This window comes from Eubalaena glacialis, chromosome 6, assembly GCF_028564815.1.
Source record: "Eubalaena glacialis isolate mEubGla1 chromosome 6, mEubGla1.1.hap2.+ XY, whole genome shotgun sequence".
NCBI lineage: Eukaryota > Metazoa > Chordata > Mammalia > Artiodactyla > Balaenidae > Eubalaena > Eubalaena glacialis.
This window is the reverse complement of record NC_083721.1, coordinates 55,814-81,772: the sequence shown is the minus strand read 5'-3', so window position 1 is coordinate 81,772 and position 25,959 is coordinate 55,814. Positions and strand designations below refer to the sequence as shown.

Genomic DNA, 25,959 nt, shown 5'->3' with positions numbered 1-25,959 from the left:
AAAGTTTGCATCTACATTCACTTCATTCCAAATGGGTTCCAATTAATTGTTCCTTAACTAATTTTAGAAAACTTTTGGGTTAGAGACTGCATTTTAGTTTGAATTTCCAGTTTAATGGATTCAGCAGTCCTGTCAGTCGGGGGCGCTGTCTCCAGTGACCTGTGAGGGAGGCGCGGCCTGCACTTCCTGCACTGACCACAGGGTGGCGCCGAGTTCGCCTCTCTGACCCACAGCGCATGCTCGTTCCCTGCGAACTCGATTCGGAGCGCAGCTGAGAGGAGTTGAGCCGCCTCAGGCGCGGGGGCGGGGGCTTCGGGTAGGATGCCCGGCTCAGCGTCTCTGCCGAGAGGAGCTCGGTCTCCGTCTCCTTAGGACTCGCCGGGGTTTCGGCTTCAGGACAAAGTGGAGCTGCGTCCACGCTGACTAGGGAACTAGGTTTCCTGAGGACCCAGGTGATGCCTGAGGAAAAGGTGAAGAGACGGTGAGGAAAAGTGGGGAGAAGCTTCCTGTGGGCGACTGACAGTTGAGGGGTTCCGTCTTCGTGTGAGCGAGGAAGGGCTTGGCGTGGAAAGCTGGGTTTTTGGTCAGGTTTGTGTGCAGGGTAGCCAGCATGAGTTATGGGGTGTCCAGTTTTCCCAGCACCATTTATCGTGGGGAGTGTCGTGCTCCTTGGTGTGTCCTTGGTCCCTGAGTCATAAATGAACCGACCCCGTCCGTGTGGGTTGAGTTCTGGGCTCTCTGTCCTGTTCCTCTGGTCCCTGTGCCCGTTTTGAGCCAGTTCCGCACTGTTTTGGTGGCTGTAGCTTCTCAGCGGAGTGTGACGTCAGGGAGGGAGATGCCTCCAGCCCGTTCTCTTTTTTCAGGGTTTCTTTGGCTATTTGGGGTCCTTTGTGGTTCCACACAGATATTAGGAGGATTTGCTCTATTTTGGGGGAAAATACCATGGAATTTTGGGAGGGATTGCATTCACTGTGTCCGTTGTTTTGGGTAGAATGGATATTTTAACAATATTAATTGTTCCATTCCATGAGAACAGGATATCTTTCCATTTATTGGTGTGTTTTTCAATGTCTTCATCAATGTCTTAAAGTTTTCAGTGTGCAGGTCTTTCACCTCCTTGGTTGACTTTATTCCCAGGTATTTTGTTCTTTTTGATGCATTTGTAAGTAGGGTTGCTTTCTTTCTCTTTCTGATGGTTCATTATTAGTGTTTAGAGATGCAACTGATTTCTGTGTATTGATTTTGCAACTTTACTGAATTTATTAGTTCTAATGGTTTTTTTGTGGAATGAAGTGGAAAATTGGAATTCAAAAACCCCACTGTTTCTACCGTATCCAGGTCGTCCACAACACGGAGGACAGCGGCTCCTAATATAACCTTCCCACAGTGCCTCTAAATGACATGTGGACTTTGGGTGAACTGGATCTGGGTAAGGCTTGGCTTCTACATGGAAGTTTGATGTTTTCTCTGCTTTTCTGGCATGCTATTGACATACATGATGTTTTGAAAAGCAATTGACTTTCCAGTAATTTCAAACATACAACTTTACATACATAAAAACAAGTCTTGTACCTTGATTAAATATACTCCTAAATATTGATGTTGACATTATTAAAAATGGAATTGTCTTCATAAATTCTTTTTCAGATTACTTTTTGCTAACGTATGCTTATAAGATAGATTTTCATGAATTGATATTTTGTTCTATAACTTTGCTTAATTAGTTGATTAGCTCAAATAACTTCTTTGCTGATTATAGGTAGTTTTATATGTAAGATGATGTGACCTATGTTCTGTGAAGAGACACAGTTTTAATTTTTCCGTTCACCCACGGATGCCTTTTCTTTCTTTCCTCAAGATTCTGGGTAGAACTTCCAGTACGCTGTTGAGTGACGGGGATGAAGGGCAGCTTCCTGGCCTCGTTCCTGATTTCAGGAGTAAACCTTTCAGTCTTTAACGTTGAGCATGATGTTCGCTGTGGCTTTTTGTACTACTCTTTTCCGTACTGAACGAATTTCCTTTTATTCCTGCTTTCTTGAGTGTTTATCATGAAATAACACTGGATTTTCATTGTAGATTTGTTGCATTAATTGATACGATTATGTGTTTTTACTTCACAGCATTTTTGTGGTTTAATACGTTGCTTACTTTTACTATGTTGAGCAACCTGAAATTTCTGGTGTAGAGATACTTGCTTATGGCATCATCCATCTAAAGTTCTGGTGGCTTCGTGTTGCTATTATTTTGTGATAGATTTTTACATTCATATTTATAAGTTATACTGGGGTAGTTTTCTTTTCTTTATTTTTAAAATCTTTTTTAAAATAGTGGTTTTATTTCATTTTATTTATTTACTTATTTTGGCCACATCCCATGGCTTGTGGGATCTTAGTTCCCCAGTCAGGGATCGAACCCGAGCCCTTGGCAGTGAAAGCACAGAGTCCTAACCACTGGGCCACCAGAGAATTCCCCAGTTTTCTTTTTCAAGATGTATTTGTATAATCTGATTAGATTTGGCTTGGTGTAAGTGGTTTGGAAGGTTAGCATTAGGGCTGGGGCTGGTGTGAGGGCTGGGGCTGTGTATGGTTTATGGTTGCTGTTATGGTTTAAGTTTTATGGTTAATGAGTTATTTATGGGTATGGTTAATGAATATATTTTATGGTTTGGTTATGGTTATGGTTTTGCTTATTGGTTAAGGTTTATGGTTTTGGTCTCAGGGTGTTAGGGTTCTGTGTTAGAGTGGGTGTTAGGGTGTGGGTGAGAATTGGGGTACAGGTAGGATACGGGTAGAGCATGGGTTAGGGTAAGGTACAGGTTTAGGGTACGGGTTAGGCTAAGGTTAGGTCAGGGCTTAGGGTCAGGATCAGAGTTTAGGGTTAGGGTCCATGTCAGGGTTAGCGTCAAGGTTGAGCGAGGCCATTGTTTTCTGCTCCTCCAGTGCTGGATTCTGATTGCTAGATGAATGAAATGTCTGCTCTGGTCACCCACTGTTTCAAATTGAGCCCAGCCTTAGTCAAGGGTTCTTAGGGCCTCAGAGGTCATGCAGGGTTTCCCTGCACCCTCCCTCCTGGGAAGGGTGATGCAGGCCCCACTCTGTCTGGGCAGCCCCAGGTCCAACATGGCCCTGACATGCAGGATACTAAGTAGACGTTATGTAAGACTCGGTGCATCAGTCTGCCAGCCCCCAGGTGCTGCCTTTTTTAAAAAAAAAAATTAATTAATTTATTTGTGGCTGTGTTGGGTCTTCATTGCTGCACGGAGGCTTTCTCTAGTTGCGGCGAGTGGGGGCTTCTCATTGCAGTGGCTTCTCTTGTTGCAGAGCACAGGCTCTAAGCGCGTGGGTTTCAGCAGTTGTGGCTCGCGGGTTCTAGAGCTCAGGCTCAGTAGTTGTGGCGCACGGGCTTAGTTGCTCCACAGCATGTGGGATCTTCCCGGACCAGGGCTCAAACCCGTGTCCCCTGCATTGGCAGGTGGATTCTTAACCACTGCGCCACCAGGGAAGTCTGGTGTTGCGTTCTTGAGGGCTGGTGGGGCCCTCCTGGGACTGGATGGATCCTTTGTTCCATCTGCATGGGTGTCCAAGCAGGTCTCAGAACAGCCCTTGGCCTCTGAGCATCCAGGCAGGCATCCACGTTCCTCCAGCTCAGGTTAGCCTTGGCCCCTCAAGCCCCCGTGGCCAATTACTGAGCTGATTGTGTCTTTACTCTTTAAAATTAAATCACTCTCTCCAGGTGGGCGAGAAGTTTACTTGTGAATTTAGTTCCCACTTCTCCGTTCTTTGGCCACTGAATAAAGCCTGTGCTCTGTCGGTCTCAGCTTTGGTTTCGTTATCGCCTATTTGAACCAGAATGGAAAAAGGAAACGTTCCCTGTCGAGGCAGTGATCCTCAGCCAGGCTAGGGCCTGAGTAGGGTTCATATGACTTAATTTGGTAACAATGTGTAAGGGGACGGTGGTCTCTGCCCGTGGGGTGGTGGAGGGCACACCTATAGTAACAACACTGGTTCCGTGGACAGCATGGTCCCCTGTGGGCCTGGACCGTGTGCTCTCGTCCCCCCACGCCCGACACCACCTGACGGTCATGACGTGGTGACACTGGCTGCTGGGCGTCCAATCAGGAGGGACCCAGAGGCAGCTCCTGGTGCCAGACCAGACGTGTCTTTTCACGGGCCATGGACATACTGGGTCTGAGGACTTTGCTTTGTGTCTAGAGAAAAAACTGAGGCGCTAAAAGCTGATCTGTGCTGTGGATTTGAAACTCATGGGCAGGGCAAGAGCTCCCACTGGACACTGGCTCGGAAGCTTCCGCATGGGTGATGACCACACCAGTGCTTCCTGCCTGAGCCCTCCAGGCTTCCCGCCTGCCTCCTGGGGCCCAGATACTGGGCTGATAGGGCTCAGCGGCTGCTGGGACTTGAGGTCCAGATGCTCCCAGGTGTGGGGTAAACATGCCACTACCCACTGGAGCCTCCCTTCTCTAAGGTTCAGGAAACAGGAGGACCCACCAAACTGAGCCCATCCCTGGGCTCTGCTGCAAGTCTGCTCAGATTTGCTCTCCTGATCCTGAAGACAGACCTGCGGGAAACAGGGCCTGCGATTCCCATACTGATGGTGTTCTGTGGAATTTCCATGGGACCCCTTTCTACCCTGTTCTGAGCAAATTACTAGTCAATCCATGCTACTGTCACCCGATGAACAGACTGGGAAGTTGAGACTCCAAGAAGCCAAGTAACCTACGCAGAAGCACAGATGTGGGAGCAGGAAGTGGGGTCTGTGCCCATCGCCCGCCCAGGGTGAATGATTGCTCCCAGCAGGTTCCATGTCCCCCCTCTGAGGGGATTGGCTCACAGGGCCTCCTCTTAGGCGGATTCACTTTGCAAGCCTTCCCTTCAGCAAGATTCCTGTTACAAAACCTTCCTTTCATGGGATTCATCTCACAATCCTGTTTTTGGGGTCACCCGGGAAGTTTATATCACCCTGAAGCGTGTTCAGCCTCACGTCACCAGAGCAGCTTTCCTGGGTGATACTCACCACCTGCCCGTCCACTCCCAGCTGAGACCCAGAAATGCCCCCTTGGGCCCCAAGCCCCACGGCTCTGCCTGGGTGCCCACTCCCCTCCTGCCTGGTCTGTCCCTCTCATGTCCCCTGCAGGGTCACCAGGAGCTCCCACTCATCCTGTGCAGGCTGTCCGCTCTGTCCTGGGGAGGCCTCCGTGGTGTCAGGTAGAAGAAACAAGAGGTACTGGTGGGGCCTCCCTCACGCAGCACAGCAGCCAGCAACCGCCTGCTGACCTCGTCACTGTGGGTGGGCCTAGATGGGGGGTCAGGGGGCCCGCAGTAGCTCCTGGTTCTCATCTCACCCCAGCACCGCCCACAGGGAAGTCGCTAAGCAACTCTGTGCTGGCTGCATAGAGAGGACGCTCATTCACATGCTCCTCCCAGCCCACGGGGCTCTCGTGGGCAGACCCCTCCCAGGATATGGAGTTCACCTGGGCAGGCACCCAGCAGCCCCCGGGGCTCTCGTGGGCAGACCCCTCCCAGGATATGGAGCTCACCTGGGCAGGCACCCGGCAGGGCTGGGCACACAGGAACCGTGCACGTAGCCTTCGTTGCAGAGCACCCCAGCCCACCTGTTGGTCAGAGCTGACCCTGAGCACCTCAGAGCAGGACCTGAACTAACAAACCGCAGCTCCGACAGGTCTGTGACCCTGGGCTTCACTCTGTGCGGCCTCCCTCTGCCTGGTCTTCCGGGGGCTTCCACTGCAGCCGGGGCACCAGGCCTCTGTCTCCACTCACCACCCCTCCTCTCCCTGACTCCTGGGTTCCTCTCGTGTGGAGAGGGTCTTCTTGAAGTTGTTTCCTACTCATGAGCCAGTTAAAATGATTAGAAAATCAGCCAGAGTTGTAGCCCCATGTCAATCCTGACCCTCAGGACCCCACACCTGTTCCTTGGGCCTGGCCGGCACAATAAGGCCCGTTTTCTGCAATTATGAGCCCCTGAGGGGCAGGATTGGCTGACCTGGGCAGCCTGACCCGGCCAGCCAGCCCTCCCCAGGTGTGCCTGGGCTGAGGTCAATATAAACACCCCTCCAGGCAGCAAGAGCCCCTGCAGCTGTGCCTGACGCTATATTCTCTGCCCCGTCAGCAGTCTCGGGGCTGGGCTGGTGGGAGGGAGTGAGGGGCCATGGCCTTGAGGGTGGCCCGGTCTGAGTGGGCCTCTGCTGGAAGTTCTCCCCGGGCAGAGGTGAAGCAAGAAAAAGGCAGTGGGGGCCAGGACAGGAGGGGTAACTCGGGTAGGGGAATGGAAAGCTTCCAGAAGAGCAGCCGGGGCCAGGACCATCCTGTGTGACGTGCAGGAGCCCACGTAGCATGTGTGCTGTCGCTGGGGTGGCTGCAAGCCCTTTCCTCCAGCCTGTAAGGTCCTTGCACATATTCAGGCGGCTTTCCTGGGAAGGGTGGATAAAGTTCAGGAGCAACCGGCTTGGAGGTCAGCTAACGTTTACAAAGAGATGCCTCCGCACGGTCCAACCAGCTTTCCAATGAGGATGCTCCTTGTGGGGGGCTGCTGGCAGCATGTGAGAAAATTCCCTGCCTCTGACCAACTTCAGAATTTTTCATCAGTGTAGCAAGTATCTTGATAGGGTTTTCATTTAACTAGTGGGTTCTTAATTAGCAACATGAATGGTGACATTAAATGTCCTCAGTCAGGATTGAAATACCCCCAACATGTACAGGTGTAAGAACCTCGGGAGGCCGTGTGCAACCCGCACCTTTAGGGATGGGCTTCCTACTTGACCCCTCAACATTGTGGTGTCCAGCCACTGATTTAGGGTTTCTGGGGGCCCAGTGCTGACTCTAAGGCTGAGTGGTGGTCTCAGCATGAGCTGGGGTTTGAGAAAAGTGTGATGAAGTTAAGTCTGACTTTCTGTGACAGCTGGGGAGGGGTTTGTAAAGCACGTTGGCTTTTAGGGCAAAGGTTTGTTACTGGAACAAAGTGTCCCCCCCAAAATGGGCTGAAGCTCAAGATGTCTCTGTCCCTTTCATGTGAGAGTCCAGGGCAGGTGGGTGGCAGGGCCCAGGCTCTGTCCACCTTGTTTCTCCTCCCTGCTTCCAGGTGAGGGCTCCAACCAGCAGGGTGGGGTGACCAGGTGGGCATCATGCCCTCCGTCCTAGGATGCAGTCTGGCCAAGGCCCTCACCACCTCCACCTCTCCCCCTTGGTAACATGAGACACTGTGCCCCAGCTGTAAGGGGTGGGAAGGCTGGGAGGTGCAGGGTAGCTGTGAACAGGAAAAAGGGAAATGGGATCTGGTGGGCAGCTGCGCGGCTCTGCTGTGAGGGTCACCTGGACGGTAGCGCACAGACTCTGGGTCCTGTGAAGCTTCGATGCTTTGTGGTTCTGGAAATACTATAGGAGACGGTCCACAGCAGGTGAAGCTAATGCTCTCAGTGGAGGTGGTGAAGCCAAAGGTCTCAGTTCAGACTGAAGGTGCTGATGTACATTACAGGACAAGACCATACCGTGTGAATGGACTTCAGGCACATTTAACGTGAATGCAGTCATGTTAATGCCTAACATCTTCTATCTTGTGCCTCTCCTCAGAGACCCCCTCCTCAGTTCCTGAGGATCCTGTAACTCCCGTACAGGGGGATGGAGCGTGGGCTCTGTCCAGTCTGAGCCCTGAGTTACCCTGCGTGTGAGTCTGCTCAGGACCGCCATAACAAATACCACAGACTGGGCAGCTTGAATAACAGACCTATCTCCCAGTCCTGGATGCTGTCTGAGATCAAGGTGTGTGCAGGCTGGCTTCTCCTGAGGCCTCTCTACTTGGTGCTTAGACAGCCATCTTCTCCCCAGGTCCTCACGTGGTCTCCCCCTTTGCCTATCTGTGTCCTAATCTCTTCTTGTAGGACATCAATCCTATTGGATTAGGATCCACCCTAGTGACCTCATTTTTACCTTGATCGCCTCTTTAAAAATCCCATCTCCAAATACAGCCACATCCTGGGGTCCTGGGGGTTGGGGATTCAGCATGTGAATTTGGGGGGATGTGACTGAGCCTATCCCATTCTCCTTAGGAACCAAGTGTGCCTCAGTCCTTCCTTCCCTCAAGTCATACGAGGTGATGTAGTGGCTCAGGGAGAGGCCACTCGTGCAGAGTTTGTGTCCCAGCTGGGGAACCCTTCTCTGCTCTCTCTGATCAGGCAGTGGCCGTGCCAGTCCCCTCCTGAGGTGAGCGGTTCTGGGGTTTCCTGCCGTGTCTCCTGGCCTGCTGAGGTGCTCATTGTCAGGGAACCCAGGAGCCAGCAGCCTCGTGGGGATGCCGGGGACCCTCAGGGCCTTGGCAGATGTCTCTCCCAGCAGATACCCTAGCAAAAGCGGGGAAACATTTGGGGGATTACAGGTGGGGGAGAGTCACAGTCTCGTTTGTGCTTCAGAAAGACCATGTTGGGGTGGGATGTGAGGTGCACCGTGCGGGCAGGGAGTTTTGTCAGGGCCTGATGGAGGAACCAGGCACAAGATCGGGCTTGGGCCAGGGCTGTGGGCGTAGAGGTGAATTAGTGTGGGAACTGGCCACAGACTGTTGTCGAAATCTCGGCTTCCCTGTGCACCGAGGCCAAACAGAAATACGGAGACAGGGATTTTGGAGGGAGAGAGAGATGGCTTTATTCTTCTGCCAGGCAGAAGGGAAGACACAGCCGGCTAGCGCCTCAAGAACTGGGCCCGCCCTCCTTGAGAATCAGGGAAGATTTTATACGTGGGGCTCTCGCAGTCCGGGGTATAGGATGAGGATCAAAGTAGTGAAGGTTTTGCATTGCTCGTTTCCTTTGCATTATTTCAAAACAGTCATAGCTGGCATCAGGCCGCCCGGTAATTGGGGTCCGGCAGTCTGGTAATTGCATCCGTTTGCCTCTGGTTTATCGGCCGGTGACCTTGTTTCTGAAATGCAAAGACTATAGGGGGTGATTTGTTATGAGGGGCATATAGAATGTAAGTGCTGGACATAATAAGGTTAGGGAGTGAGAGGCAGGGGATGTAACTCGCACAGAGTTAGGGGTGATGGGTGCTGAATGTAAATTACATAGTGTTAAGGAGTGAGGTTAGCTTTGTAAAGTACAAATCTAGTTACTACAAATTAGTGACAAAGTAAAACAAGGAGTGATGAACTCTTTCAGGCCAGGTTATGTTTCTTCTCTAGCCTGTTCGCTGTTCCCTTTGTTTTCCTTGTTCTCAGGGGAGGGAAAACTTCATTTCTGTTTTTGCTGCAACAAGACTCTGGAGGAGCAGATGACAGGCAGTGGGGCACAAGGAGAGTGGGAGCCTGGGAGACCCCAGTGTTACCGAACGAAACTTGGGTCCGCTTGCCCGAGTGCAGTAAAGCCAGTCTACTGACAGCGGGTGTGGTGAAGGGAAGTGCAGCTTTAATTGTACAAGTGCCAATACAAGGAGGCCAGGTGGCCTGTGCTCTAAAACCCCGAACTCCCTGAAGGATTTCAGCAAAGCAATTTTAAAGGCCAGTTGAAGGAGGGGGGGTCGCAGGGTATGTGATCAGCTGGTGCACAATTCTCTGGTTGATGGTGAGGTAACAGGCGGTTAACACTCTAAATTCTTAGACACCAGAAGCTCCGGGGCTACCTGTTCATGATCATCAGGTAGTTAATTTCTTCCGTTTGGTGGTGGTTTCAGCATCTGTAAAACAACTCAGGAAGCGTGCATCAGATACTGTTGTCCAGGTACTTCAGAGAGGAGCTCCAGCAGAGGATGTGGGGGAGGGGTCTGTCCTGGGAAGGCCCCGTAGGGTCCTGCTCGGTTACACCCCGTGCCTGGGCTCAGCAACCTGGGAAGGTGGGGCTGCTCCTGGGTGTGGGGAGCTGCAGGATCCCGGTCCCCTGAGGGCCCTGTTAGCCCCCAAGGTGAGATGGGGGTGCAGTGACTGGACAGAGGCGTCTGGCCTGGGAGAGGGGTCCAGGCTGGAAATGTCACGGGACTCATCGCAGGGAGGGAGAGGAAAGGCCACTGGGGGCAGGTAGGTCACAGCAGACTACGTGCAGGTGACTGCGGTCCTGTTGGAAGCAACTCAGAGCCAGAAAGGAGTGGCCGTCAGGGACTCAGCTCCATTCTCTTGTTCCTTTGTAAAACCACTGTGTCAGAGTTTGAGACACTGCCAGGAGACATCTGGGGCCAGTGCTGCCATGGCTTCATCAAAGGGGTCCAGGGGGAATGCAGAACCACTGCAGACCCCGCCCATGTCCTCACTGGGAATGAATCCCATCGGGGCTCCTGGGCTCACAGACTTGAGGGAACCTCTGTCCTCAGGACTGGTCTTCCTCCTTCCTCTCACCTGCTGGTCAGAAGCCCAGGAACCCCCAACCTGGCTCCACCCCCAGGGCCTGGATTCTGGGACAGCTTAGGGGTAAGCAAGACCCTCATGTTCCTTTATCTGCCTGGGGATGAGAATGTCTTAAACGCTGCAATTGACTGATTATGGAGGGCTGAGTGTTTCCAGCAGGTATGGGTGGAAAGATGGGGCGTGAAGTTCCTGTGTCTGCCGGGTCTTCCCAGTGTGAAGATCTGTGTGTTTCCCCCGGCCAGTCAACATCCTCCCAGGAAGCCCTGATCCAGGATTACGAGGGCAGAGTCTCTCCCCTTGCTTATCTGTAACTTCCCACTCCCACAGCAAGGAGCCTGGCTCCCACCATCTGCCATTTATGTATGCATTGCTCCTTTCCAGGTTACATGTGCAGAGGTTTCAGAATTGTTAGCTACTACACCCTGGAAAGAACTTCGTAAAATAAAGCCCACTGTATATGTACGGTCCATTTTGCCTTTAGTCTACAGATTCCATTCATTTCCAAAGGTAACTTAGGTCAGCACCTTTTATCCCATCCCCTACAGTGAGTTGTTTCCATATATTTCTAATACAGTTAGATTCTGTCACATTATGTATTCCATCCTGCAACACTCCTACATCCTAAATAACTAAATTTGAATAGATTATGATTGACCCCTTGGGCTATACACATCTGTGGGTTTAGACAAATGCATAGTGACGGGTATCCATCGTAGAGTGTCACATGGAATACTTCAAACCCCCCACCCCATGATCTGCTTATCATCTATGTGGCTTTGCCTTTCCCAGAATGTCACCAATGGGGTCATGCTGTGTGCAGCCTCCTCAGCCTGGATGCTGTCACTTAGCAGTATATACTGAGGATTTACCCATGTCCTTCCATAGGCTGATGCTGCATTCCTTTCTGCTGAGTAGCATTCCACTGCACGTGTATGGGCGGAAAAACCATTTTCCCTCTACTTTTCTAGGTTCTTGGTTGAGGCCCCCCTGCCCCTGAAATAAAAGACAGATTACCAGGAGAAAAGCAGAAGTTTAATTACATGTCTACCTTCTGAATACAGGGGGGATAGCAAGGAAAACTGAGTCACTCCCTGAAATGACCAAAACCATCCCCTTAAATACCGTCTTCAGCTAAAAACAGAAGAAAGATGCTGGGGAAGGGGGGAAGGCCAGTTTTGGCAGGTTATCCTGCAAAGCACAGTAAACAAGGGTATGAGTGTTTGCACATTTAAGTCAGGACTTCTCCAGTGAAAAGAGTTACTTAAGATTTAATTATCCTTCTATTTTTGGTGCAAAGAGGGACATACCCTTATAAATGGAGACTTCTCTATTGTAAATGTCCTTCATAAAACGGCAATCTCAGTTTTCTGAGATTTTTTTTTTGAATAAATTTATTTTATTTTTGGCTGCATTGGGTCTTCGTTGCTGCATGCAGGCTTTTCTCTGGTTGTGGCGAGCAGGGGCTACTCTTCATTGCGGTGCGCAGGCTTCTCATTGTGGTGGCCTTTCTTGTCATGGAGCACAGGCTCTAGGTGTGCAGGCTTCAGTAGTTGTGGCACACGGGCTCAGTAGTTGTGGCTCGCGGGCTCTAGAGCGCAGGCTCAGTAGTTGTGGCGCACGGGCTTAGTTGCTCCGTGGCATGTGGGATCTTCCCGGACTAGGGCTCGAACCCGTGTTCCCTGCATTGGCAGGTGGACTCTTAACCACTGAACCGCCAGGGAGGCCCTTTTTTTTTTTTTTTAAAAGCAGACCAATAATCCTTATGCCAGAGAGACATATTTTGGGGTGGTATATTCTACTCGCCTTGACATGGATGTACCCCAATTTGCTTATGCATTCATCTTTTGAAGGATATCCTGATTTCTTCAAGTTTTTAGCCATTATGAAAGTGCTGTTGTGCATAATTGCATCCTCGTTTGCATTTGGACATAGATTTTCAAAGCAGTTGCCTAAATGCTGGAAGCATGATTGTTGGATCCCAACGTGAGACTTGTTTAGCTTTGGAAAAAACTGCCAAATTGTCTTACAAAGTGGCTGCACATGCCTCCCCCCAGCTATGAGGGAGAGCTCCTTTTGTTCCTCACCCTCTAGCAATTGGTATTCTCATATTTTTGGAGCTTAGCAGTGCTAATAGGTGTGCTGTGATATCTCATGATTTTAATTTGTAATTCCCTAATGGTATATGATGTTGAGCTTGTTTCTGTATGACTTTTACTATCTGTATATCTTTTTTGGTGGGATGTCTGTTCAGATCATGCTGTTCACGTTCACGCTGAGAGGAGCCCTGTCTCCTCAGGACCCGCTGGGGCTTTGGCTTCTGGGACACGCGGGGCTGAGTCCACGCTGATGGCCGGGCTTCGGGACAACCCGGGGTCGAGTCTACACTAACGGAAGCCGGGTCTCCTCAGGACCCCCTGGGGCTTCAGCTTTGGGACACTGTGGGGTCCAGTTCATGCTGAGAGGAGCCTGGTCTCCTCAGGACCTGCCGGGAAGTGACGCCGCTGAGGGAAAAGGTGAGGAAAAGTGGGCAGAAAGTTCCTGTACGTGGCTGACCGCTGAGGGTGTCTGTCTTCAGAGGAGCCAGGAGAGGAGGGGCTTGATGTGGAAAACTGGGTTTTTGGCCCCTTTTGTGTGTGGTGTAGGCAGAGTGCAGTGTTGTTCTTTGGCGTGTGGCGTCCGGTTTTCCCAGCACCGTTTTTTGAGGGGACTATCCTTTCCCTGGTGTATGTTCTTGGCTCCTTTCTTGTGAATTAACTGATCACATACCTGTAGGTTGATTCCTGGGCTCTCTGCTCTGTTCCTCTGGTCTGTGTGCCTGTTTTTGTGCCGATTCCACACTTTTTTGGGACTGTAGCTTCGTAATGAAGTGTGAAGTCAGGGAGCGAGATGCCTCCAGCCCGTTCTCCTTCCTCAGGGTCGCTTTAGCTCTTCTGGGTCCTTTGTGGTTCCACACACATCTTAAGATTGTTTGTTCTGTTTCTATGGAAAATGTCATTGCACTTTTGGTAGGGATTGCATTGAATGTGTACATTAATTTGGCTAGGATGCATATTTTTTTTTAATTAAAAAAAAATTTTGGGCCACACCATATGGCATGCAGGATGCGGGATCTTAGTTCCCCAACCAGGGATCAGACCTGTGCCCCCTGCAGTGGGAGCGCAGAGTCCCAACCCCTGGACGGCCAGGGAAGTCCCACCTTAGAATGCATATTTTCACAATATTCTTTTTACCCATGAGCACGGGGTATCTTTCCATTTATTTTTGTCTGTTCAGTTTCCTTTATCAGTGTCTTCCAGTTTTCAGTGTGCAGGTCCTCCACGTCCTTGGTTAAATTTACACCTGGTTATCTTTTTGGATGCAATTGTAAGTGGGATTTTTTTTTAAAAATTCTTTTTCTGGTGGTTCATTATCAGTGTATAGAATCACAAATGATTTTTGTGCATTGATTTTTCTTTTTTTGTATCCTGCAGCTTTACTGAATTCATTTTTTAGTTATAACAGTTTTTTGGTGGTTGAATGTGGAAAACTAGAATTCAGAAATCCCACTGTTTCAACTACATCCAGGTCATCCACAGCACCCAAGACATAGTGGTTCCCAATATAATCTTCCCATGGTGCCTCTCATAGTATGTGGACTCCTTCAAGGGTGATTAGCATCCCCACTGCGGGTGAACTGGATCTGGGTAGGGCTTGGCCTCTATAACAGAGTTTGATGTCTGTATTTTTGGCGTGCTATGACATGGTTGTTTTGGTAAGTACTTTATTTTCTAGTCAATTTCAAGTGTATAAAAAACTTTAAATAGCAGTATCAAGTTTTCCACATTCACAAAATACTCCAGTTTGTTTTACCCTGTGAGAGTGGGAGGGCCACTCTCCCAGAGAACCAGCACATAACCCCAAAATGAGGAATAATTATGGTTTCCACATTATAATCCTATCCACAGACCTGCTTCAACTTTCACCAGCTGCCCCATCTTTGTGGAAATGTATTTTCCCATTCGAATACAGTTTTCTTTTCCTGGAACCATCACTGGGGCTTTTCCTCACTTTAAAAACCTTGTTGGATTTAAAGTGTACAAGATGAGCATGATCTGGGTGGTTTTTCTGTATGGCTTCTTTCACTTAGGATGTTTTCAGTGTTTATCCACATTGTAACGTTGATCATTATTTCATTCGTTTTTTCCAGCGTGATTAAAAACACATAGCATTTACCATTTAAACCATTTTTTTTTAAAGCTTTTTTAAAAAATTTATTTTATTTTTTATTTTTTGGCTGTGTCGGGTCTTTGTTGCTGTGTGCAGGCTTTCTCTAGTTGCGGCAAGAGGGGGCTACTCTTCGTTGCCGTGTGCAGGCTTCTCATTGCAGTGGCTTCTCTTGTTGTGGAGCACGGGCTCTAGGCGCATGGGCTTCAGTAGTTGTGGCATGAGGGCTCAGTAGCTGTGGCTCGTGGGCTTAGTTGCCCTGCGGCATGCGGGATCTTCCAGGACCAGCACTTGAACCCATGTCCCCTGCATTGGCAGGCGGATTCTTAACCACTGTGCCACGAGGGAAGCCCCATTTAAACCATTTTTAAGTATACAGTTCTATGGCATTAACTACATTCACATTGTTGTAAAAATATCGTCACCATCCATCTCCAGAACTTTATTTTCCCCATGTGAAACTGTAGCCATTAAACACTAACTCACCTCAACCCCTGGCAACCTTATTCTACTTTGTCTTTGAATTTGACGTATCTGGATACCTCATACTAGTGGAATCATAGAACGTTTGTCCTTCTTGTGTCTGGCTTGTTTCACTTAGCATAATGACGTCAAGGTTCATCCACATTGTAGCATGTGTGAGAATTACCTTAGTTTTAAAGGTTGAATCATATCCCATTGTGTATATACTACACTGTACTTATCCATTCATCTGTTGAAGGATGTGTTGTGTTGCTTCCACCTTTTGGCTATTGTGAATAATGTTGCTATGAATATGGGGTACAGATATCTGTTCCAGTCCTTGCTTTCTAATATTTTGGGTGTACACCCTGGAGTGGAATCAAGGGATCATACATTTTCCATGTTTTTGAGGAGCCACCATAGAGTTTTCCATAGCGACTGTATAATTTTACTTTATTCCTTTATATGACAGAATAATGCAGCTTATGGATCTACCTTATTTTGCTTATCCATTTACCTGCTGATGGACACTTAAATCTTTTCTACCTCGCGCTATTGTGAACAGTGCTGCTATGAATAATTGGTGTACAAGTTTTTGTTTGAACAGCTGTTTTCCATTTTTTGGGTATATATCTAGGAGTGGAGTTGTTGAACCACATGGTAATTATATTTTATATTTTTGAGTAAATGCTAAAGTCTTGTACACATAGACTGCACCATTGTACATCTCCACAAGTAACTTTTAAGGGTTTCAATTTCTCTACATTGTTGCCAACATTTGTTATTTTTATTTATATTTTTTAAAATTTATTTTAAAATTTATTTTTATTCTAGTGTGTGTGAAGGGGCATCACACTGTGGCTTTAATTTGCATTTTCATCATGACTACTGATGTTTGACATCTTTTCATGTCCTTGTTGACCATTTGTATGTCTTGCCTGGAGAGCAGTCCATGCAAGCCATTTGTCTGTTTCAAAAATTTTATTGTTTGTCTTTTTGTTGATGAGTTGTAAAAGCCCTGGGTATATCCTAGGTAAAGAGTCTTATCCGATATATAATGTGCCAATATTGTCTTCCATTCTGTGGGCTGTCTTTTTACTTTCCGGATAACCTCTTTTGATGCACAAAGGTTTGTAATTTTGAGGAAATTCAATTTATCTATTTTTTTCTTTCATTTCTTATGCTTTACTGTCAAATCTAAGAAACCATTGCTAAATTCATGGTCAGGAAGATTTAATTCCTTGGTTTATTTGAGAGTTCTTACAGTCATCCCTCAGTACCCACTAGGCCAGGCTTTAGGCCTGGGGTTGAGTCAGTGTGAGGGTTCAGGGGTCAGTTTAGGGTTATGGGTCATTGTTGGAGAGTCATGGTTGGAGAGTTATGGTAGAGGGTTGTGGTTAAAGGGTCAGGGTCGGGGATTAGAGTTTAGGGGTCAGGGGCGAGGGTCTGGGGCTAGGGTTAGGGTTGTTTGGGGGTTAAGGTTAGAGGTTAGGGTTCTCAGGGTAAAGGTTAGAGTCAGGTTTAAGCACAGTTGACCCTCATTGCCTTCCCCTCTCCTTCTCTCTGAAGCCTCCAGAATGGATAGGACTTGCCCAGGGTCAAACAGGAGTCAGGGAGCTGAGGTCAGTAACTGTTTTTCTGGCCTCCCTTCCCCCAGTCCTGGGCTCTGAGAGAAGAATGAAATGTCTGTTCTTGTCTCGGACTGTTTCTTATCCAACTCAACCTCTGTCAAGGATTAGGGAGGGTGTCAGAAGTCATGCATGGTTTCCTTCTGCCCTCCTACCTGGGAAGGGTGATGCTGGCCCTACTCTGCCTGGGCAGCCCCAGGTTCCAGCACAGCCCAGACAGGAGGGCACTCAGTGGACATGTGTGGATTTATACAGGACTGGGTGCAGTGACCTGCCAGCCCCCAGATGCTGCCTTCTTAAGGGCTGGTGGGGCCCTCCTGGCACTGGAGGCATCCTTTGTCCTATCTGAGTGGGCATGAATAGATGATCAAGTCTCAGGCAGGACAGCCCTTGACCTCTGACAATCCAGGTAGGCATCTGTGGTCCTCTAGCTCAGTCCAGCCTGGGCATTGTCAGGCCCTCATGTACAGTTACGGAGCTGACCAGGATGCCGGGCAATTCAAGAGCTACCTGGTCAGTGTAGACATTCCTTTGAGAAGTTTCAACTACCAACATGCATGTGGTTGGGAAAAAGGCCCCCTGCTCCCAGCCTCATAGGCTGCCAAGAGAAGTAATAATCCTCTAAACATTGGAGTGTGTCCCTGACACAACAACCATACAGCAGACCATGGCCCTGCAATCCTTTGTCCTTTCAGTCGTTAGAAACTTTTGACATTCATATTCATTAAGAATCAAAGATATGGGGGCAACTGGACCTCCCAATGGAAGGTTCACACTGACACTGCATTGTCTTGGAGAGCCATATGCATCCATGTGGCCTCTGGAAAGCCTGCCAATTATGGGTTCCATGGCTTGGAATAATTCTTGAGCCTCCCATTACTTCATTGCACAAGAGTTTTCCTTACCACCCTAGCATTTGGTTTCTTCCTCTTAGTAAAGGAGAGAGAAGAAACTGGAAAAGGAGCAGTATTGTTTTTCAGGGATGGGCAATTAATATGGCCAGGGAGATGGCATAACTCAAGGGCTCCCACCTCTCAGGGGCAGGAATGAGGTCTGTGTGTCTTCTGAGGGCACATGGGCTGTTCTGGGCCAGCCTCTGAGATGTGAGGACCTGATGCCCAAGGAAAGAGACTTGAGTTTACCACCACCAACGATCCTGACTTTTCAGTAAGTGAAAGAACTTCTTGCAGTCTTGGGAGGACAGTAAGAGCACTGGATGAGTAGCTGCAGCCCCTGACCCTGAGTGAACCCCTTTCTTCCTTTTGTGTCAGATTCTGTGCTGTGCAGTGAGCGGTCATTGACTTAGAATCTGTTGCTTTCTGCCAGCCAGCATCTGTTCTCAGGCCCAAGTGCCTCAGTTTTCCTTTGGGAATTACATCTCACCCGCTTCCAGTCCAAACAGTTGCAGAAGGATGAGCCCATGTTCCACCCAGCTCGAAGATGGGTTTACAGCCCACATCTAGCCAGTCCCATTTTCCATCTTCTGGTGATGGGTCAAGGATGAGAATGCAACCCAAGCCAGATCTAAGGCATTTAAAACCATGACTTTCTTGGAATTCAAGAAAAGGAGAAACTTTCTCTGAAAATGGATGGTGAGTGGTTGTCAGCCTAGAATTGCTGTTGGCCCAAGGGCAGTGAGAGAGCCTGTGCCTGTGAATGGGGTCCCCCAAAGGCACTGAGCAGGACAAAGTTTTGGAGAGAAGCAAGGTCACACTGAGACAGTGTGAGCCACTGGACCTGCCAGGTCCAAACCCATTCTTCAACTTGCCACTTGCAAGTATTAATTTATTTCTACCCTTACAATAAATACTAATTTATTTTACTTCAGTAAGTGTGTCCAGTCGCTGGGAAAAGAAAAAGTCCTGGTTGATACATCTGAATCAATAATCCCTGATCCTTCCTCAGGTGTCCTCACTGGGTAGGCGTGGCTGGGGGAGATGAAGACACTGGGTGGGGTCAGATACTAGGGGAGCTGCCAAACAGCTCTGTCCCTGTTCCTTCCCTGTCCCGGGAGAGGGAAACCCTGGAACAGTGATAGGATAACCAGTATGGGGAAGAGGTTCCTCAGTGATTAATTGGTCTTTTTGTATTTTCCTTAATTTAGGGTGCATTTTGGTAATGTGTTTTTACAAAGAAATCCCCCTTTTCCTCTAGATTTCCAGTTTGTTACAGTAGGTTTCTCTTATTTGACTTTTAATCTTTCCTGTCTGATTTTCTACAGAATCATGACAAATAATGAACAAATATTGATACTTCATTATTAAGTGAAGTCCCTATTCATGTTCCCTTTGTTATACCTTTCCTTGTTCCAGGATCTCAGAGGGCATGGGGTCATCATGTCTGTTTAGTCTCTTCTGGGCTTTGACAGTTGCTCAGACTCTCCTTGTTTCCATGACCTTGACAGTGTGGAGGAGGACTGGTCAGGTATTTTGTAGACTGCCGGGCACTGGGATTTGCTTGGTGGTTTTGTCGTGGTTAGACTTGGCTTTGAAAAAGCAGACCACAGAGGCGAAGTGCTTCCTCTTCACTATATATCAAGAGGACAGGCTCTTAAGGAAACTTCTCACTTATATTCTTAACTTTGGTCACCTAGCTGAAGTAGTGTTTGTCAAGTTTTCCCACAGTGAGGTTAATTTTTTCCCCATGTCCATCCTGTGTGTCTTATTTAGGAGGAAGTCATAATGCAGAACCCACACTTGAGGAGAGAGGGGTTAGCTTCACACCCTTGATGGACAGCTGAGTGGCTGTATACATTGTTTAGAAGCTTTCTGCATAGGAGATTTCTATTTAACACCATTCATCAAAAACTATGTAATTTATTTTTACCAGTTTGGACACGTGAATAATTACTGTAAACTTTTGGTTATAATCCAGCACTACATTATTAGACTGCTTACTTAATTCTTGCTTTGGCTGTTGAGCGCTTTTTCCATTTGCTCCTGTTCTCATTTTACATAATTTTTCTTTTGTGGGTTTTTAAAATTTTTGGTACTCCTTTACTTTCTGATATTTTAAGATTATCCTGCTTCATATATTTACTGTCTCAGTCCTAGCATCAGCCCTTTCTTCAAAGAGCCCTTGTTCCTTTTATTAGAGAATGGTATTAAAAACTTACACGTGGGAGCTAAATATGCTCAGCTGACAGTGCATGGAAATATATGCATGTATCCCAGCCTCTGCGTATACACATAATTATAAAGATTTCCATGTGGAACTATGTGTAGGCTAAAGATAGTTTATACTGATATCTCCAACCGGATCTGTTATGACATGGATATTGTAACCTTCTCCCTTTGTTTGACTGTAACATCCCACTCCAGTGGTAAGAAACCTGGCTTCCACCATTTGTCATTTATTAAATTCAGTGCTTGTTCCATTCGATTACTGATATAGTAGTTTCGGTACTGTTAGCTACTACCCCTCATGGAAAGAACATAGAGTCCACTGTGTATGTATGGCACATTTTGTCTTTGGCCTACAGATTCTGTACATTTCCAAAGTTAACTTAGGTCAGCCCATTTGTCCCACTACCAACAGTGAGTTTTTTCATACATTTCTGAATCAGTTAGATTCTTTGTTACGTTCTGTATTCCAGTCTTTGACACTCCCATATCCTAAGTAGCTAAGTTTGAATAGATTGTAAATTACTTGTTGGGTTGTAAAAATCTGTGGGTGTAGACAAATGCATAGTGACAGGTATTCACCACTAAAGTATCATATGGACTATTTCAACCACATATTCCGTAAACTGTTTGCCATTGTCAGTTTTGCCTTTTCTAGAATGTCATATAAATGAGGTCATACAGTGTGTAGCACTTCAGACTGGATTCTTTCACTTAGCAATGTAAGTGTTAGATGCATCTATTTTTTTTTTTTTTTTGCACGGGTTGATGGTCCATTCGTTTATATCTCTGAATACTATTGCATTGCATGTATATGAGAGGAAAAATAGTTTTCCCTCTATACTTCTATGTTCTTTATTGAGATCTCCCTTGTAATGAAAAAGAGACGAACTGGAGAAAACAATCAGAAGTTTAATATATACCATGCGTACCTCCTGTATACTTGAAAGATACCCAGGAAAACTGAGTCACTCCCTGAAATGGCCCAAGCCATTACCTTAAATGCTATCTTCTGCTGAGAACAAAAGAAAGATGTTAGGGAATGGAGGAAGCCATTTAAGGGATGTTATTAGGCAAAGCCCAGTAAACAAGGGTATGGTTGTTACACAGATTTACATCCAGACCTATTTCATTGACAAGCTTTTTTTTTTTTAAACATTTATTTATTTGGCCGTGCCGGGTCTCAGTTGCGGCCTGTGGAATCTTTAGTTGCGGCATGCGGGCTCTTAATTGCAGCATGCGGGATCTAGTTCCCTGACCAGGGATGGAACCCTGGTCCCCTGCATTGGGAGCATGGAATCTTAACCACTGGACCAGCAGGGAAGTCCCAACAAGCTTTTCTTGATATTTAGTCATCATTCAATTCCTGGTCCAGAGAGGGACATACCCTTACAAATGGAGATATCCTTAATAAATGTAAATTTACCTCCTAAAAGGGCATTTTCTACTTGGTTTTGAAAGATTCTCCTGGGTCTGCTGTTTCTTAAATTAATTAGTCCAAAATAATCCTTTTATCAAATGGGCATATCTTGGGGTGGTGTATTCTTCTCCCCTTGACATGTATGTGCCCTAATTTGCTTATGAATTCATCTACAGAAGGACATCCTGATATCTTTAAGTTTTTAGCCATTATGAATAGAGCTGCTGTGCATTACTTGATGCTAGTTTTGGTTTGAACACAGTTTTTCAAAGCAGTTGTCTAAATACAAGAGGTACACTTCTTGGATCCTAAGATGAGACTTTTTAGATTTGGAAAAAACTGCCAAACTGTCTTCCAAAGTTGGTTGTACATGCATTCCACCAGCATCTTGAGTATATTCTTGTATGCTTATTTACTGCCTGTTTATCTTCTTGGGCCAGGTGTGTGTTTCAATCTTTACCAAATTTTAATGGCGTTGTTGGCATAATTTGAGTACAAATCCTTTATCAGATATGTGTTTTGGAAATAGTTCCTTGCAGTTTGTGGTTTGTCTTCCGGTTTTCTGAATAAGGTCAGCAGACCCAAAGCCATGTAGATTATCTTTTTTTTTTCTAGGACTTTTATAGTTTGGTAATTTAAATTTGTCTATGGGCAATTTTGAGTGAATTTTGGTTTAAGTTGTAAAGTTTGTGTCTACATTCATTTCATTACATATGGTTTGTAATTAATTGCTCCTTAACCATCTTTTGAGAAGATACAGTGAGATACTTGGCTCCATTTCAGTTTGGATTTCCAAACTTAGTATATACAGCAGAACTGCCTTCCGGATGAGGCCTCTGGGTTTGTGAGTGCGGCGCTCCCGGCACTTCTCTGACGTCCCACAGGGGGCGCCGAACCCACCTGTCTGACCCTGGGGGCACAGGTGCACCCTGCCCACAGACTTTGCTCTGTGACAAGCAGACAGGAGCTTTGTCTCCTGTCAGGGCTTAGGTTTCTGGACCATGAGGCATTGTCCACACTGACAGCAGCTGGGTTTTCTCAGGAACCACTGGTGAGGAGACTCCACAAGAGGAAAAAATGAGCAAGTGTGGAGAATCTTACTGTGCAGCTGACTGCTGGGTGGGTGGGGTGCCTCTTCAGGGGACTCAGGAGAGAAAGGGTTTAATGTGGAATACTGTGCGCTTTTAGTTAGTTTTATGTGCAGTGTAGATGGTGACCAGTGTCGTTCTTTGGAGTCTGGTGTCTAGTTTTCCTGGCACTGTTTGTTGATGGCTTTGGGTAGAATAAACATTTTAATAATAGTAATTTTTCTGATGCATGAGCATGGAATATTGTTTTCTATTGTGTGTTCAGTTTCTTTATCAATGCTTTACAGTTTTCTGAGTATAGGTCTTTCAGGTCCTTGGTTAAATTTATTGCTAAATAGTTTGTTCTTTTTGATGGAATTGTAAATGGGATTGTTTTCTTAATTTTTCTTGCTGGTGGTTCATTATTAGTGTATAGAAACAAAACTGATTTGTGTATACTGATTCCATATTTTGCAACTTTACTGAATTTATTTTTTAACATATTTTTGAAGTAATGTGAAAAATTGCAATACTAAAATCTCACTGTTTCTACTGCACCCCAGGTAATCCACAGGACCCAAGACATGGTAGCTACTAATATACTGTTCCCACGGTGCCTCTTAATACCATGCGGACTCCTACAAGGGAAATAAGTATCACAACTTTGGTTGAACTTGGTCTGGGTGAGTCTTGGCCTCTATAACAAAATTTGATGTCTGTCTTATCTGATTTTCTGGCATGATACTGACATGGTTGTCTAGAAAAGTAATTTACTTTCCAGTAATTTAAAATGTACAGAAAAGTTGCAATAATGGCAAAAAGTACTCACATTTGCCACTTCACACAAGATGCTCAGTGTGTTTTGCCCAAGGAACCAGCACATAACCCCTAAATGAGGAAATCCTGATGTCCACATTATAATTTAATACTCAGCCCTACTTCAACTTTCACCTGCTGTCCCAACTGTATGAAAGTGTCTTTTTCCATCCTGATCCAGTTTTCTTTTTCTGGAACCATTACTGAGTTTCCCCCTCATTTGGACAACCTTGATGGATTTGAAGCAGACAAGATGAGTATGGGATCTAGGTGGCCTTTTCTGTATGGCTTTTTTCACTAAGAATGTTTTTAATGTTCATTTTTGTAACAAATATCAGCGCTACACTTTTTTTTTCTTTGTCATTAAAAATACAAAACATGACTTTAGCATTTAATTCACTTTACGTATACAGTTTTGTGGTATTAACTACCTTCATATAGTTGCACAAACAAGTTAACTAACATGTGTACCTCCTGTGTGCATGGCAGACCCAGGAAATTGAGTAACACCCTGAAACGGCCCAAGACATCACCTTAAATACCGTCTTTATCTAAAAGGAAAAAAAAGCAAGGCTATAGTTGTTCCTGTCTGCATTCATTTGATTGTATATGGTTTCCAACTGATGTTGTATAACTAGTTGTGGAGAAGTCATGGGATAGGTGGCTTCATTTCAGTTTGAATTTCCAAATTTAGTGGATTCTGCAGGCTTGATACAAGGTATACAAACTTCATATTGGATCAGGACATCCCATGGTATAACTGATATTCATGGTTTGTTCAACAATTAAAGTTCTGTGTGATATGAGTTCATCCCGGAGTAAGCCAGGTTAGTTTCTGTTATACATTTGTCCCAGGGTGAAAGGACAAGAGAAATAAGGCCTAATTTATAAAAGTGCCTTCAAGCTAATTGATACTGAAGTATAGTTGACCTACAATGTTGTGTTAACTTCTACTGTACAGCAAAGTGATTCATATATACATGCATACATATATACATATTTTTCATATTCTTTTCCCTTATGGTTTATTACAGGGTATTGAGTACAGTTCCCTGTGCTGTACAGTAAGACCTTGTTTATCCATCCTGTATATAATAATTTGCATCTACTAATCCCAAACTCCCAATCCATCCCTCTCCCCTGTCTTCCCCTTGACAACCACAAGTCTGTTTTCTATATTTGAGAGTCTGTTTTTGTTCTGTAGATAGGTTCATTTGGGTCTCATTTTATAATCCACATATAAGTGATATCATATGGTATTTGTCGTTCTCTGTCTGACTTACTTCACTTTGTATGATAATCTCTAGGTCCATCCATGTAGCTGCAGATGGCATTATTTCATTCTGTTTTATGGCTGAGTAATATTCCATTGTATATATGTACCACATCTTCTATATCCATTCATCTGTTGAGAGACATTCAGGTTGCTTCCATGTCTTGGCTATTGTGAATAGTGCTGCTGTGAATGCTGGGGTGCATGTATGTTTTCGAATTATAGTTTTGTCTGGATATGTGCCCAGGAGTGGGATTGCTGGTTCATATGGTAATTCTATTTTTAGTTTTTGAGGAACCTCCATACTGTTTTCCATAGTGGCTGCATCAATTTACATTCCCACCAGTAGTGTAGGAGGGTTCCCTTTTCTCCACACCCCCTCAAGCATTTATTTCTAGACATTTTAATGATGGCCATTCTGACCACTATGAGGTGATAACTCACTGTAGTTTTGATTTGCATTCTCTAATAATTAGCGACGTGGAGCATCTTTTCATGTGCCTATTGGCCATCTGTATGTCTTTGCAGAAATGTCTATTTAGACCTTCTGCCTATTTTTTGATTTTTTTTCTTACTTGAGTTGTATGAGCTGTTTGTATATTTTAGAATTAGGCCCTTGTTGGTCGCATCATTTGCGCGTATTTTCTCCCAAACAGTTAGCACAGGTTCTGGAACGACTGGGTACCCACATGCAGAAGAATAAACTTGGACCCTTACCTCCCCTCACCCCGTATACAAAAATCAACGCAAAATGGACCAAAGGCCTAGATGCAAGAACCAAAATTATAAAACTCGTAGAAGAAAACATGAGAGTAAATCTTCATGACCTTGGATTTAGTCATGATTTCTTAGATCTGCTACCAAAAGCACAAGCAACAAAAGACAAAATAGATGAATTGGACTTCCTCGAAATGAAAAACAGTTGTGTATAAAAGGAGCAAGGAATAAGATAATCCACCATCCAAAATGGCACAAGATGTTTGCAAACCATGTATCTGATAAAGGACTGTAGCCCACCAGCCAAGCCCCCGGTGGTCCAGTGGAGTGTCTGTGCGGCCCCTCCCGTCCTCGGTGATCAGGGGATCTCAGGCCCCACAGCACCCGAGGGGTGGACACTGGTCATCCTCAGCACCCTCAAGGAGTGAGCGCTGGAGGGTCTTGAGCCCAGATGCACTCCCATTGCTGCCCTCAAAGGCTGACGGCTTCAGCATGCCTCCAGAAGGACACAGAGTATTTGCAAGTCTTTGAGAACCAAGAGAACCGTCTTCACTTTTCTGAAAAGGGCATCTTATTATTTCACAGCATGACCATTTTCAACCTGGCTCTCAGGGGTGCCCTCCCACCTTCTTTATTTCTCTGAGAGTGGCCATGGTGGTTTGGCTGTCCCCAATCCCCACACCAGGTGACAAGGCCGGTGGGGCCAGATCCTGGTGGTCCTTAGCTTCATTGGAGACTAACCCAGACTCTCAGCCTGAGATTGAACGTGGATGCCCCTGCTTCTCCCCATCACCAACCCTCATCTCCTCCCCTCTCTCTTTTCCTCTTGCTTTTCAGTCTCAGATTTACCTGATGGTCACCACTCACAGTTCCCGCAGAGCCCAGAGATTTCTCTTTGAAG

At 46.4% G+C, this 25,959-nt stretch overlaps 1 long non-coding RNA gene across 1 annotated transcript; it reads left to right on the top strand.

Annotated features, from left to right (window-relative positions):
* The first annotated feature begins 442 nt into the window (after window positions 1-442).
* On the top strand, window positions 443-25,943 carry LOC133093090 (uncharacterized). Its single transcript, XR_009701222.1, has 4 exons — window positions 443-470; window positions 1,339-1,429; window positions 22,816-22,935; window positions 25,896-25,943. It is a non-coding gene; the product is annotated as an uncharacterized LOC133093090 (long non-coding RNA).
* The last annotated feature ends 16 nt before the right edge of the window (window positions 25,944-25,959 follow it).